Source organism: Pimephales promelas, chromosome 6 (assembly GCF_988280905.1).
Source record: "Pimephales promelas chromosome 6, fPimPro1.hap1.1, whole genome shotgun sequence".
NCBI lineage: Eukaryota > Metazoa > Chordata > Actinopteri > Cypriniformes > Leuciscidae > Pimephales > Pimephales promelas.
The window spans coordinates 28532009-28548070 of NC_142774.1; the positions used below are offsets into that span (position 1 = coordinate 28532009).

At 34.3% G+C, this 16062-nt stretch overlaps 1 protein-coding gene and 1 long non-coding RNA gene across 2 annotated transcripts in view; one reads left to right on the forward strand and one right to left on the reverse strand.

The window, feature by feature from the left end:
• Nucleotides 1-16062, forward strand: part of chrna8 (cholinergic receptor, nicotinic, alpha 8) — a 119512-nt gene that overhangs the window by 30912 nt on the left and 72538 nt on the right. The window lies entirely within an intron of this gene.
• LOC148978740 (uncharacterized) lies at nt 11064-14650 on the reverse strand. Its single transcript, XR_016168890.1, has 5 exons — nt 14380-14650; nt 13945-14051; nt 13287-13450; nt 13111-13192; nt 11064-12930 (listed from the first exon to the last, which is right to left on the reverse strand). It is a non-coding gene; the product is annotated as an uncharacterized LOC148978740 (long non-coding RNA).

A 16062-nucleotide genomic window follows, 5' to 3' on the forward strand; every position in this document is an offset into this window, starting at 1 on the left:
TGTTACTTTCTACCGGGTGTCGGACGCTGTCGGTTAGATCACAACACTAGAGTCAGAGCACTATAATTGTTCTTCACGCACACAGTAACTGAAATTTAAAACCTTTAAAAGAAAAGGCTCAATAAACTATTGCATAGATAGATAATGTATAATACACTGTTCATAAATATGTATTTCCTTTGTGCTTTGAACTTTTCAATACGGACTCAATGCGCTGTAACTTCATGTGGCTTCAAGCACATCATTCTCCGCTCGGGATGCACATAAGTGCTTTGTGCTGCACCGTATTGGAGCCGTAATATCATAATGCAGTGACGTAATGACAGATTATTAATTGCCTTTCAATTATATGTTGCTTTATAGCAGCCATGGCTATATTTTTTTTTAATGATTTTTGTTATCTTGTTTTTCATGAATGTATTTTTCAAAAATAAGAGCAATGTGTATTATCTATTATTAATATGGTTTATAATAGCATTTTTGTCATAGATTATGACAAAGTAATCATATGATCCACCAGCGAGGAACCAGCAGAACAGAGTGAACATTATTTCTGTTTAGTTCAATCCTACTTAATAGGAATTTATTTAAAATGCTCGCTCTACTCCACACCATTAATGTCTTGTGCGGACATCCGTATTTTGACTTTCGGTTTTAAGTAAGCGATTTAAAAGCTCCCAAGTCCCAGCGGAGTCACACGTTGATTAACCGGTGGGAATATACACAATAGGCCTACCTGATATTGAACACAAGAGGGCAGTATAGCACTACGTATGACTCAGATTATTATTTTTTTATGAATTTTACAACAATTCTGGCTGTTTTTGAACGTAAACACAATTCTTAAATGAAAAAAAAGGAAAAATTGGGGAAGTTATAATATTTGTATAATTTAATTTAGAAACAAATGATGTATAATTACATTTTTAGAAGATATGAGGCTTTTAGTGTTTACTTTTTTGACATTACTTTAATCTTTTGCCATAGTTGCACATGTCTATTGGCTAATAAATGTGATGTATCTGTTGAGTTTCAAGCAATTTCAAGCAAGCTAAGAGTCCCAAAAGCATCAAAAAATAATGTTAAAGTTTGTTTCGTTGCCACGGCATTTTGAAAGTGACACACTTCCTGCTGCCAGTTGGTGGCGCTATAACTTTGACTCACAATAGTCACATCCATGTGATCAGTCTCTTACAGCGAAAACACTGCTGAAGTTTCATCAAGATCAGTTAATGTATGCTGAAGTTATAACACACATCCTGTTCCATGTTTCTCGCCATAATTTCGTTTCCTCGCCACGGCCAAACCGTTCGAGATATCAAAAATCCCGTGGCACTTTTTCATCCTTAATGTCTTGACTTCACGCTGATCGAGTTTCGTCGAATTTGGTTCAGTGCTCTAGGAGCAATAATTTAAATTACATTGCATGTGTTTTAAACACAACCCTAAATAGCCAACTTCCTGTTGGGCTGGGGTAAAAAGTAAGAGTGTGAAGTATATATGAAACGATGAGATCTATATGTGTACCAAGTTTCATATTATTACATGCAAGTGTGTTTGATTTATGGACCAAATTTTCAGACCAAGTTTATTGACCAAGTTAATCTGATTAATAAACTAATTATATAAAACTATTGTCAATTCACTACAATTAAACTAGTTATATGCCTTTACTTATAAAAAATAAAAATAAAAACTTATTTAAAAAATACCAGGCTTGAGAAATGTATTTTCTTTATGCAGGTCATACACACAGCAGTGAAATGGTTAAGCCCCCTCCCCCTGCACACACACACACACACACACAGACAGCCAGCCAGCCAGCCAGCCAAAGGCTCAGAGTGGCCATATTCAAACAAAAATATCTGACTTTCTGTGGGTCCTAGCTAATAAGTGTCAATTAGAAAGTTGTCCGGCTCGAGGAGTACAATATACATACCAATTTTTGTAACTCTAGTTAAAACTAACCACCCCACTTTTGTCAAAAGGTGGCGCTACTGAGCCCTCACCACGCCCGTTTCTGCAACTTTGCACATGTCTACTGGCTAATAAATGTGATGTGTCTGTCGAGTTTCATGCAATTTGAAGCATGCTAAGGGTCTCAAAAGCATCCTAAAAGCATCCTAAAAGAAGGGTAAAGTTTGATGCGTCGCCACGGCAACAGTTTCAAAGATATCAAGAATCCATTCACAGGTCTACATCTGCCGTATGTTTACATTATACATATGAAGTTTGAAGCAAATCGGGTAAAAATAAAAGGGTGATATCTAAGCATTTTGAAAGTGACACACTTCCTGCTGCCAGTTGGTGGCGCTATAACTTTGACTCACAATAGTCACATCCATGTGATCGTCCTCTTACAGCGAACACACTGCTGAAGTTTCATCAAGATCAGTTAATGTATGCTGAAGTTATAACACACTTCCTGTTTCACGTTTCTCGCCATGATTTCGTTTCCTCGCCACGGACAAACCGTTCGAGATATAAAAAATCCCCTCGCAAACTTTCATCCTCAATGTCTTGACTTCACGCTGACCGAGTTTCGTCGAATGTGGATCAAAGCTCTAGGAGGAGTATTTGACATTCCATTGCGAGCGTTTTACAAACAAACCTCAATAGCCAAATTCCTGTTGGGCTGGGGTAAAAAGTAAGAGCGCGAGGTATAGATGAAACGATGAGATCAACATGTGTACCGAGTTTCATATTATTACATACAAGCGTGTTTGAGTTATGGACCAAGTGTTCGGACCCCGTTCCAGGGGGCGCTGACGAGCTGCCCTGCCACGCCCGGGTACCATCTTCAGCCCGGCTCTGATGGCCGCGGGTTCTGACCCGTGTGCAAAGTTTCAAGAGTTTTCGAGCACGTTAAGGGCCCCAAAAGTGCCCAAAAGGTAGCAAAATAATAATAATACTAAAGAATAAATATAGCTGCGAGCAGCGATTGCGGGCCCAAGCCGGTGGCACCGCAACCCCGATGCCTTTAGTTACCCAAAGGCACCGGGATGGTGGTACCGCCTGTTTTGGCCCTTTATCGCTGCTCACAGCTATATTTATATTTAATATAAAGCCGGTGGCACTGCCACCTTGGTGCCTTTAGGGTTATTCTGTACGACGTGTAAAAACATAACCCCCGCTTTGACTATCAAAAAGAAGTGTATTGTAGAGTTTGCATCAATGCAGACTCGATGCGCTGTGCGCTGTAACTCCATGTGGCTTTAAGCGCATCATTCTCCACTCGGGATGCGCATAAGCGGTTTGTGCCACACTGTACTGAGCCTTTCATATCATAATGCAGTGACGCAATGACAGATTATTAATTGCCTTTCTTGTTCTGTTCCATCTATTATATGTTGATAATAGATAGGACAGAGCACTAAAAACCTCAAACAAAGCACTAAAAACTTAAGCTGTTTGCTGTGTAGTCTGAGAATGAGCTGTTTGATTTGCACCCTCTTCCTCTTCACTGTCCTCCATAAAAACCAGCTATCCAGGTCCATGTTGTTCTAGAAAGTTTGTATGTTGCTGCCTCAATTAACATCTCTGCTATACATTTAAAACATGGCTATATCTAAAATAATTTATCTTTTTGATTTTTGTTATCTTGTTTTTCATGAATATTTTACAACAATACAAAGAGCAATGTGTATTTTCCATTAATATAGTTTGTAATGGCTTTTGTTGTCATAGATTATAATCATATATTTTTTGGATTAGTTATTTATCTTTATAATGAAGTTGTCTGTATTAAGTAGATTGTGTTTAACACACACAAGAGTGATTTTATTAGTTCAACACATAGTTATAGAAATTCTACTTCATCTAAAAAAAACCCTGCACTTTATACACACACACACACACACACATACACGTCTATATTACTAAAAGGGGACTATCACTCTACACTGGCCAAGAGGGGACTAGTGTTTCTGGTCATTTTGAAGAAACAAAAATTACGTACAAAATTCTCTTTTAAGGTCTTTTTTCATAATATAACTTTAAATATGCATTTTTTTATTTTTAAAAAAACATGCCAAGTGGGGACCTGAAACTCTGGCCGATGTCTACCTTACCAACAGGGGACTCATATAGCCTGCAATTGAACTGTGTGTCTGTGTGAACAGTGAAGTGAACTGGCAGTGAAATCTTGTCTTCATATTGTAACTTATACATACTTATACACATATATATGTGTGTGTGTGTGGGTGTGTCATTATATAATGCTCAAACATATACATGTCTATATTGCTACACAGCAGTGTCGCTGTACACTGGCGAAGAGGGGACATTCTGAATGATATCTATCCAACCAAGTGGGGACTTTGTGTGTGTGTGTGTGAACTGGCAGTGAAATCTTTCTTAATTCCGCTTACATTATATATCTATTATATACATTATATATATATATATATATATATATATATATAATATATTCACATAGAAAAACGCTGTTTTAAATTGTAATAATATTTCACAATATTACTGTTTTTTTTTTTTTTAAATAATTGCAGCCTTGGTGAGCAGAAGAGACTTCTTTTAAAAACATAAACAATCTTACCGATCTAAAACTATATATTTCTATACTACTAACAGCAGTGTCGCTGTACACTGGCGAAGAGGGGACATTCTGAACGATATCTATCCAACCAAGTGGGGACTTTGTGTGTGTATGAACTGGCAGTGAAATCTTTCTTAATTACGCTTACATTATATATCTATTATATACATTATATATATATATATATATATATATATATATATATAAAATATTCACATAGAAAAACGCTGTTTTAAATTGTAATAATATTTCACAATATTACTGTTTTTTTAATCAAATAATTGCAGCCTTCGTGAGCAGAAGAGACTTCTTTTAAAAACATAAACAATCTTACCGATCTAAAACTATATATTTCTATACTACTAACAGCAGTGTCGCTGTACACTGGCAAAGAGGGGACATTCTGAATGATATCTATCCAACCAAGTGGGGACTTTGTGTGTGTGTGTGAACTGGCAGTGAAATCTTTCTTAATTACGCTTACATTATATATCTATTATATACATTATATATATATATATATATATATATATGAAGAGTTCAGATGCAAAAGCCTCTAAGTGCCGTTGGAAATATTCTTCAAAAATGATCATTTTTTATCAAGCTTATATATTCAAGTTCAGTAATTTCACTTAAATTACAATTAATAGGTAATCCTCATTGTTATTTAAGTGAAAGTACTGAATTTAAATATACAAGCTTGAAAAAAATGATCATTCTAGAAGAAAATTTCAAATGGCACTTAGAGGCTTTTGCATCTGAACTCTTCATATATATATATATATATATATATATATATATATATAATATATTCACATAGAAAAACGCTGTTTTAAATTGTAATAATATTTCACAATATTACTGTTTTTTTTATCAAATAATTGCAGCCTTGGTGAGCAGAAGAGACTTCTTAAAAAACATAAACAATCTTACCGATCTAAAACTATATATTTCTATACTACTAACAGCAGTGTCGCTGTACACTGGCGAAGAGGGGACATTCTGAATGATATCTATCCAACCAAGTGGGGACTTTGTGTGTGTGTGTGTGTGAACTGGCAGTGAAATCTTTCTTAATTACGCTTACATTATATATCTATTATATACATTATATATATATATATATATATATATATATATATATATATATATATATATATATATATTCACATAGAAAAACACTGTTTTAAATTGTAATAATATTTCACAATATTTCTGTTTTTTTTATCAAATAATTGCAGCCTTGGTGAGCAGAAGAGACTTCTTTTAAAAACATAAACAATCTTACCGATCTAAAACTATATATTTATATATTACTACCACAGCAGTGTCGCTGTACACTGGCGAAGAGGGGACATTCTGAACGATATCTATCCAACCAAGTGGGGACTTTGTGTGTGTGAACTGGCAGTGAAATATGTCTTCATTACAGTTAAATTATACATCTATTATATACATTATGTATATATATATACTATTTTTCTTATTTAACGCTCTCTCTTCATATACTTTCTATGCTTTGTTATGCAGTCCCTAACAATTTACTTGCCATAGTTATGTGCCATTGCACACACACGTCTATATTACTAACATATACATGTATTAACACAGAAGTGTCGCTGCACACTAGCCAAGAGGGAACTTTCTGAATGATATCTATCCAACCAAGTGGGGACTTTGTGTGTGTGTGTGAACAGTGAATTGAAGTGGCAGTGAAATACACAACCGTAAAGGGGGTCGCACACCGAATGAGAAGCGCAGCGCTGCGCCACGTCTAGGACAACTCCAAGTATCGCACACCGGACTCACACTTTCTCATCAGTGTATGGGCAGCAATATTGTTATGTTTAATGACATGAAATGAAGATGTTTGTTCTATGTTATAATTGTACTGTACAATTAAATACAATCGTTGCTGAGTCTGCAGTCTGAAAACTACCTCAGAGCATCAGTTAACTGAATGAATTGAGAATCTCACATGAAAACCCAATTACATCAGCAATTGTCATTCAAGCAGCTGATTTATGTAAATGAATGCAAAACTAAATTTATTGCAGCATAGGGCAAAGTCAGTATACATTATCAACGATTTGAGACAATAAAATAATTTAAACTTTATATAAAACTAAATGGCACTCTGTGGCGGCAGCAGGATTACGTTCAAAAGGTCACGGGCGACGTAGCCGTAAGTACAGAGTCAGTGTTTACAAGTTGAACGCATAGGTTGAACGTGCAAACTAACTCAAACGCTGTTTACAAAAAAGTAATTAAAAGGTAAAACAACGATGTCGGACGATTTTGATTCTGTACTTCCGGCTACGTCGCCCGTGACCTTTTGAACGTAATTACGTAATACGTGACGTTACAAACGCGCCTGACAGAATAGAGCAAGGCTAGCATTTGTCCTTAGAAAAGTTACATTTTTGGAATAAGTTTTGAAATAACCGATCGTTTTGCATGATAAGACCCTTATTCATCGTCTGGTGTCGTTTAAAGACATTTGAAGCTGCATCTGAAACTGTTATTAACCGTCTTTTGGACCTTGAACCGTCTGGTTCCCATGTAAGTCCATTATATGGAGAAAAAATCCTGGAATGTTTTCATCAAAAACCTTAATTTCTTTTCGACTGAGGAAAGAAAAACATGAACATCTTGGATGACATGGGGGTGAGTAAATTATCAGCAAAAGTTTTTTAAGAGCCACAAACCTGTATATAAAACTCTTTTTATTCTAGATACACTAAATGCATACAAAGAATAGACAGGATTTTGATGCAATATGCAAAAAAAGTCAGAACAGTCACACAGCTTGATCAAACAGGATCATGTTATTTTATGTTTGAGATAGATATAGATAAATAAAAATATAAATATTTAGACATTTTTTTTAACGTTGATCTTACCTAAATGTTTTTTTTTTTTGTTTTTTTGTTTTTGTTAAGAGTTTAAGTAACACATGGAAGCTTGATTTCAATCTTCGAATTAAACTGAAAAAAAGTAGCAAATAAATAGAATAGAATAAAGAGTTTTTTTGGTATGTCAGAAATACTACAGAAACTGAATAAAGTAATCCAAATGTAAAATAACACTGGATAGTCTTTTTAGTCCAGACTGAATTAAATACAAAGGCTATTAATTCTGATTGCTTAGAATTAATGCTATATTCTGTTGTTTTAATTCAACAGAATTAATGACTGACACATATGGCTGCGTTCACTTTAAGAACGGATCCCTGTCTCATTTGTACTGTCTGTCTGTCAAACGCGTTTAATGCTTATTTAAGACATTAGACTGTCTTTACGAGGTTACTCACCAATACCAGAGTTTTGACATAATGTTGCGTGTTTTTAACTGTTAAAGCGATATAATCCAGGGATAAAACGTTTGTTTCAGGCGAGCTGTTTGAGGCGGATTGGCTTTACTGTATGTGCACGCAGTGAAAGACATCTCTGAGAGTGCGCGAGCACGGGATGGTTTAATATTGCTTGAATGTTTAAACTAAAACTTAAAAAGACGTGAACATTATAAACGTTAGTTACCATCATAGGTTACGATGCAATGCTGGCCCGATTGTGCAAGTGAATATTTCGTCGTGTCCCGACTCCTAAACACAAGTGTGTATCGACAGCTGCAGCGCTTAGTGTAGGGCTGCAGCTATCAAATCTTTTTGTAATCGATTAATCTAGCACTTAATCGATCGATTAATCGAGTAATCGGATAATTTGTTTATGTGTGTTTTTAAGCAACCAAAACAAATAATGTATTACGAAAATGATAAGGTGTTTGGCTTTTATTTATTTAAAAGAAAATAGAGGTATTTATTCCAACTGCAACATTTGGCTCCACAACTAATTATTGCAATTTTTACCCGTGTTTATAAGTGCCAGTGCCAACAATTATATAACAATACAGTTAAACAATTTACTGTAAAACCTGTTACATGTAGCCCATAACATGTAAAACTTTGAATACAAACTTAAATAGTAAAGCCCATTTGGCCTTAGTTTTGTCTTCTTAATACAACATTACAAAAAAAGGATTGCACCTTCTGCAAATTACCCACCTGGAAACAAAAATATATTAATATAAAATATCAACCCAAACAGGTACACAAATGTGTACAATTTATAAAAAATAAATAAATGGAAATAAAACAATTATAAATAAGAATCAGACTTTTTCAACTGTAATCTCAAGACAAACATCAGAGTGTGTGTGTGTGTGTGTCTCACAATATTTGTTCCTCCATCACGTCCCGTTGAATGTATGCTGAAATTTTTGTTGCGTGGCTACATAAAAGTTTAAGCATATGATGAATTGCCGCAATTGGTCTGACTGGCGCGTGAGAGAGACATGGGTGCACGCGCTCGCTTACCTCTCTGCCGTCGTGCGCGAGCCGCGGTTAGGAGCTCAACATCTCGCATGCGCGCTCGCACTAGATTACAGGATATTTTAACTTGCGAATTAATATGCGGCGGTAAAACTAGTCGATCACGAGTGGCTCAACAGGTAGATCTATAGACGAACTCATCTTTCAGGCATTTGACCGAAGGGATATACACGCAGCGTGAAAAATCGAATTGCGCGAGTCTCACGCTGAATGCGTGAGAGTTGGCAGCCCTGCCAGGTATACTTTGCAGACACATTGCATCTTGTTCTCTCCCTTTATAAACATATAATGATCCCAAACTTTAGACATTCTCTGCAATTTATGAAGTCATATGTATCATGCGCTGTGGTGTGCTTCCTGAATAACGGTCCGTGTGAAACAATCAGATCCCTGCGTGCGCCATAGGAACTGCGTCATTTAACGAGGCTTCGAGGCAGATTTTTTGCCTCAAGGAATTTTTGTAATCGAGTAACTCGAGTAACTCGAGGAATCGTTTCAACCCTAGCTTAGTGCTTGCCTAGTGCAGTGAGACGAGAAGACGCCGCACCGCGTCCGCGAGCCCTTTATATGGAAAAAATCGATTCGAGGCCGTTGAGAATCGATTTTGAATCGGCCACATTTTAAAAAACGATTAATCGAAAAATCAATTTTTTTTGCCCAGCCCTAACACACACACACATATATATATATATATATATATATATATATATATATATAAATCACATAAAACATAAAAGCCTGCCGGAAAAGATGGGTCTTAAGGCAAGATTTAAAAACATGAATACTTTCACTGTTTCGCACATCCTGTGGCAGCAGGTTCCATAAATAAGGAGCAGCAAAACTAAAAGCCCGGGATCCCATAGAAGTAGTGCGGGTTCTAGGGAGAACAAGAGTGAGCGAGGAAGACGATCTTAAAGTCCGAGATCGAATATAGATATTAAGAAGGTCCAATAAATATGAAGGGGCAAGGTTATTGAGTGCTTTAAATGTCCGCTTTGGACAGTATTCATGTAAATTATGTCGGTTATGTCTTAAACAGTTGTGAGTGTATCGGATGTGCATCAGTGCAATTGGATCCGCATGTCATTGGAAATAATCCGACGTCTTAAAGTGAAAGTGGCAACAAACATAATGTGGTCTGTGTCCTTAATATTGATCAAGCAACCAAAGAAAAAGAGAAAAGCAATCACAGTTTGTTAATAGCTTTAGTATAATAAGGATTAATTATATTTAATTTACACAAAGAATATTTCTGCTTGAAAGAATAAAGAAGGATGTATGCATGGTTATAAAGAATGCATACTGTATATCATCCATTGAAAAGGCTGTGTTGTACTTTAGGAAAAGTGGTTTTTATTTAATTTTAAGATATTTTTTAAATCACAGTAGTTAAATCCGTATCTGTATTGCATGTTCAGACTTTTAAATCATTTATATTAATAGGATAATAGATGTTTTCTTCGGGAGTGTATGGGTTTGTACATTTTATTCTATTCTAAATTCTAAATTAACGCATTACAATTTAACTAAACCCATTATATTTTAGTCGACTAAAATCCAATGTGATCTCATGAGAATACGTATGCATTTGTACGTAAAGTGTAGTTCTATCATACGTACATATAATTACGTTTTATATGCGCAGAAACGTATAATACTGACGTATTTACAGAACTAAAATGTAAAATATTTACGTTATTGACAGCACAAAAACGTAATTTATTTACATTTGAACAAATCCACCGATGTACACATTTGTACATATCACAATTTATGCATATTAAAATCGTAGCATTATGTTTTGACTCTATTGCATTCAACTGTCTTATTCATTACGTTTTCAGTCTCATTTATTGATATAATACTCATAAATATTAACATTTTGCTCGTTTCGCCTGCATGGTGTTAAACAATACACTATAAAACCTTAAAAATATATTCTTTAACTTTACTCGTTTAACCATTTTGTAATATAGTTTATTTGCCGTGAGGCACAGAAAGTGTTTTCTCCTATAAAACAAAACATAAATTCACAAAAGACATCAATTTTATTAGTTTGATGTAATCCAAATCTTTAGAATCCATAGCCTACGTTGTTTACAAGAAAACAATCCTAATTCAACCTTTTATCCAGTCGTGATCTTCGCCTCCATTCTCAGCAGCAACCGTACACGTCAAATCCCGCGCTGGTGATGAATTCAAATTCAAAAATCGCGCCCTTGAGAAGCGATACGTCGTGTTTTACGGCAGAGATATCAAATGGTCATTGGCTCTTCCCTGCCTCATCACAGATTGAGACATGAAGGACTGTGACGGTTGGTTTAGTTCTTTTGAAATAGTGCGAAGCTGCGAACTGAAGCCGGATGAACATTTTCATTGATTATTAATTTAAATTCTGCTCTGTACTTCATACAAAACTATTACAATGTTGCCAGAGAGGACTGCGACTGCAAAGCATCTTCATGTGAACGGCTTTTGGTAGCGGTTTTGACATTTTCGCAATAAATATATTATTGTGATTATACTTTTCTGTTAGTCACGTTTTTCTTCATAATTGTAACGTTAGTTTACGTAGTTTTAACGAATTGTTAGGGGTAGGTTTAGGGGTAGGAGTAGGATTGGTGGCTCAAAATATATTTTAATGCCATATTGTTAATACAACTGCCATTTCCCAACACATCTGTCCATTATGTTTTATCCTTTTTTTATATTCTGTATAAAATACACTGTAAAAAAATGTCTTGTCAAATTAACAGTAACTTACTGGCAACAATTATCCAGTACTTGCTGTATTTCATTCAACAATAAAATTACTTTAACACTAACTACAGTACTGTTAAGCATACTGTAAAATCAAATAACATTATTTTACTGTAATTTCTTACCATATTAAAGTACAGTATTACACTGTTAATTTTTAATAATACTGTATAGTATTATACAGTTATGAAATGTTATTGTATTTATTTGGTGCTACTGTGTAACCTGTAGAATATGTAGAAAATCCGTAGAAATAGAGTATTATTTAACAGTTAAAATAATATTTCTATGGATTTTCTACATATTCTACAGGTTGCACAGTAGCACTATAGGAAATAGAAAAAAGAACAATTGAAGCTTTAACTGCTCAAGGTTTATTGTGTATTTTCAAACACATTACATTTACATATATACATTTAAATACATGAATAAAATTAAATACATGAATAATAATAATGTAATATAATACAATTTAAATCATGCATGAAAATCATGAACAATCATGCGTTTCAATTCATGCAAAAATTATTATGAACAGGTAAAATAGAAAAGATTAAAGGGGCGCTATCTGATCAATCTATTAGAAAGGGGGGGGGGGCTTAAACTAGATAGTCTATTGGTTTGAGATAGACTGTCTAACTGGTCAGACTGGTCTGTTGCTGATTTTAAAGGGTTTTGGGCTCCTTTATAACTAGAGGACCAGATTTGCAGGGCTGGGAGAAATGTATAACTACACTTTAACAACTACAGACCAGTGTCATTGCTCTCTCGGTTTTCTAAAATCCTTGAAAAGTTGTTTGCTCAAAAAATAATTTTTTTTTTTAGAAAAACACAAATTATTTAATGAAAAACAATATGGCTTTAGAGATAAAAAAGATTAACTGCTTTGGCATTAATTGAACTCATAGGAAAAATTACATCTGCAACTGAGGATAAAGCAATACACAGTGGAGGTCTTCATCAACTTAAGCAAAGCATTTAAAGGGTTAGTTCACCCAAAAATGAAAATTCTGTCAGTATTTACTCACCCTCATGTTGTTCAACCCCGTAAGACATTAATTCATCTTCCGAACACAAATTAAGATATTTTTTATGAAATCTGAGAGCTGGATCACTCCTGCATACTAGTCCATAGGCTTTGGTATGATTTTTTCTTTGGTATGATTGGCTTGATTTTTGTTAACGCAAATACACACAAATGTGGCATTTTCTTTTCATCCATTATCTGTTGGTCACAAAAGTACACAAACACACATTTGAAAACAAAAACAACAACATTTGAAAGACCCACAACTGTCTAGTTTGTAATGTCAAATAATGCTACAATCAAGATGAGGCTCTATAAAAGGAGTAATTAAAACAAAGAATAAGACAAACAATACGAAAACATTAAATACAGACTTACTATTTTAATTTTGCTGTTTGGCTTGATGTGGTCATCATTTATGTATCGTCCGAGATTTTCTGTAGCTTTACTGCCATCAACACTGTATGGTGAAATATTTTAAAAACACTGTATATAAACATACCATAATATGATGTAATTATACTTCATTAGAACATTCATTAATTTAATCTTACCAGTAAGATTGTCCCTGAAAGGAGTAGAAATATAAAAAAAACTGCATCTTCAGCTGAGTAGTCTTTGAGCAGGGTCTCTCCTTCAGATCCAGCCATGTGTCTTCCAACATACTCCAGTAGGAATTCTCCTGGCTCAATATGTTTTGTGGCGATTACTCCAAAACCTAATAAATTGGGTATAAATAAGTGTAAATTAAGTATGAGAAAAGATTCATAAAGTTGTTAAGGTTGTCTAAACTGTTTTAAATGGTAGCCCTGCTTGGAAAACAAATACGATATCTACATCTAAAAGTGCAAAACTACAAAACTCATATGTATCATGACACTGAATATTGATAATTTCCATTGTTAAACAGGCCCCCGGAGTCTAACTGGCAGTTACATACAAATAATATCAAGATCACTCGCACATCTACACAATGGAGTTTAATTTGGACATCAGCAGCTAGCATAAATACAGGCAGGAAAACAGATATAAATCCACCTTTAACTGATTCAATCATGTTTTTTTGTTTCTCTTGTGTTTTTTTTTAACAGCCTGTTGTTTTTAGCTACACATTTTAAACCCAACCATTCGCCATTATTTAGAGACCAAACTTAGCTTTTAATTAAGTTTTGCAAAGTCATACTGATGGCAGAATTGAATGCCGTAACTTACCTTTCTCTTCACACATTAATTTTTTCTCGAATGTGTCTTTATCTTTCCCCGAAGCAATGAAGTACAAGGCTTCCTTTTCAGGAGAAACTCTTTTGGGTCTCATTTTCCTGTGAAATATAAGAACATTTTATGCAGGATATAGTGCATATGCTAAGTAAAAAAAAAAAAAAAAAAATAGAAAATACTCTAAAAAAAAAAACTCCTTAGAATTGTGTAGACAATAACTTATTGAAAAGATGACAATGTGGCTGATAATTTACTACATTTTTACTATACTTTTTATATCAAGTATTTTTATAAAATCATTTTAAAAAGAAACTGAATATCAATAATACCAATCTGCATGCACATTTACATTGTAAGAGGATGCAAAAACATTGTATAATGTTAGCATTTACAAATCATCATAAAATGAAGTTAGAATGTACAACTTACCTTTTACTTCGGAAAGAAAAAAAGTGAGATGAGAAATGGCTCAGTGCGCTTAGGATCTTGGGATCTTGTAGGTAGATAAATCTTTAAACTATAATAGAAAGATAACTCTCCAATGTAGGAAACAATCTCGTTGAAGTCTTCTAAAGTTGTGCTCTTCCAAATGCCAAACATGAAGTGTGAATTAGGAACCTGGAATAGAGAGATATACGTTCTGCTATCGGAGCAGTGATTGGGCCATCGGATAAACCACAGTTAGCCAACATTACTATTGGTTCTGTAATGCAAATGTTTTGTGATTGAAATCAAATAGCTAGATTAACATAAGGGTAGAATCTGTTGGTAAATTAGTTTTAAATCCAGTTGTAAACATCAACTGGATCAGGAAAAAGTACTTTTCATAATTAGTATTATTTTGCATGCATTTTAAATAGAGCACAGAACACAAACCTATATCAATGGCAGATAAAACATGATAAAGTTAATAAAGGAAAAGTTCAAAAATAATATCAAACTATGGGATGGTGCAGCATTTAAAGAAAGTAGGCGATATACAATTAATTTACTATTTAAAATATTTTAAAAGACAGAAAAAAGTAATTTACCACAATGTAAAAAAATAAATAAATAAAAAATCTGCTCATTTATAAATCAAATGATGTTATAGGGATGTAGCAGATTACCATGGGCATTCATATTTTTGTTGGTTTAACTAAACCTTTATACCACATCTGAAACGAAAGCTCATATTAATAGTTCCTCTTGTTGAATCTCTAAAAAAATACATGCAGAGTCCTCAGAGTGTTTTAAGTATAGGATGACTTGTTTAAGCATGTGTATTTTTAGGTCTAAGGTAAACTTTCACAGCCTGGCCTTTGAAGCCGTTCTCCATAGAGATGCTAATGTCCTGCAGGTAGTGGGGGTTGCAGCTCAGTCCACTCAGGGACTGAAAACACAGTGAGAAAGCGTCCGATCACAGCCATTGGGATATGTTTCAATCAGCTCTGTAATTTAGCAGAGCTGTTTACAATACAGTCAAATCACACCACATGTATTTTTACACATTTATATATCAATGTTTATACTTAAACACATTAACATTTTCTAAGACAGCCCTTGTTTTAGCAGGTGGGGAATAAATGAAATATGATGAGTATGTCATAAATCTTGCTTTAGTAAGCAGACACTTGAGAGCTTAATGTTACTTACTCAGACTGTTAGTATTAAACAGATATGTTAGCTCAAATACAAAAACTTATACAATTGATAATACTTGATAATACATATTTGGAATGTCTAAAACATGGATGTGGTAAATGGATCTAGGAACACAACAAAGCTAAAACCATTACTGAAACCATTTTGATTCTGTCAAAAATAATTTCTAACAATTGCACCCCTTACATGTCCAGTCAGTCCCTAATTCAATTTTTTAAGATGTTTTCAAAATATCCACAGTGTATTTTTTAATGTATGTTTGTTTTTATTTGGTGTGGCTCAGATGATGAATGGAAGTGCATGTTTATGTTATTTTTGTGTTGTTGTTTTTTTGTCCCAAAATAAGAAACCGTAAGTGAGTGCTTGTAATAACTTCCAGTTAAAAAATATTCATAATTACCGGTTGCTTACATGCGCTCCTCACAAAGATTAATACATTTTTTAGGTTAAAGAGCTAAGGATGTTAAA